Raw genomic sequence first — 259 nt, 5'->3', positions numbered from 1 at the left:
TGGCTTCTTCCTCCTCCTCTTCTGCACCTTCCTCTTCCTCCTTCTCTTCCTCCTTCTCCTCCTCCTTTTCTTCTTCCTCCTCCTTTACTTCCTCTTCCTCCTCTTTGGCTTCTTCCTCCTCCTCTTCTGCACCTTCCTCCTCCTCTTTTGCTTCTTCCTCTTCCTCCTTCTCTTCCTCCTCCTCTTTTCCTTCTTCCTCCTCCTCCTTCACTTCTTCTTCCTCCTCTTTAGCTTCTTCCTCCTCCTCGGCTTCTTCCTC

The 259-nt window shown here is 51.0% G+C and overlaps 1 protein-coding gene across 1 annotated transcript in view; it reads right to left on the bottom strand.

Annotated features, from left to right (window-relative positions):
- RP1L1 (RP1 like 1) overlaps positions 1-259 on the bottom strand; it is a 26,161-nt gene that overhangs the window by 1,322 nt on the left and 24,580 nt on the right. The window lies entirely within an intron of this gene.

This window comes from Neopelma chrysocephalum, unplaced genomic scaffold, assembly GCF_003984885.1.
Source record: "Neopelma chrysocephalum unplaced genomic scaffold, ASM398488v2 Primary Assembly neopelma1_123, whole genome shotgun sequence".
In the NCBI taxonomy this organism is placed as follows: Eukaryota; Metazoa; Chordata; class Aves; order Passeriformes; family Pipridae; genus Neopelma; species Neopelma chrysocephalum.
Note: the sequence above shows the minus strand (reverse complement) of the source record. Positions and strands in the feature narration are given on the sequence as shown.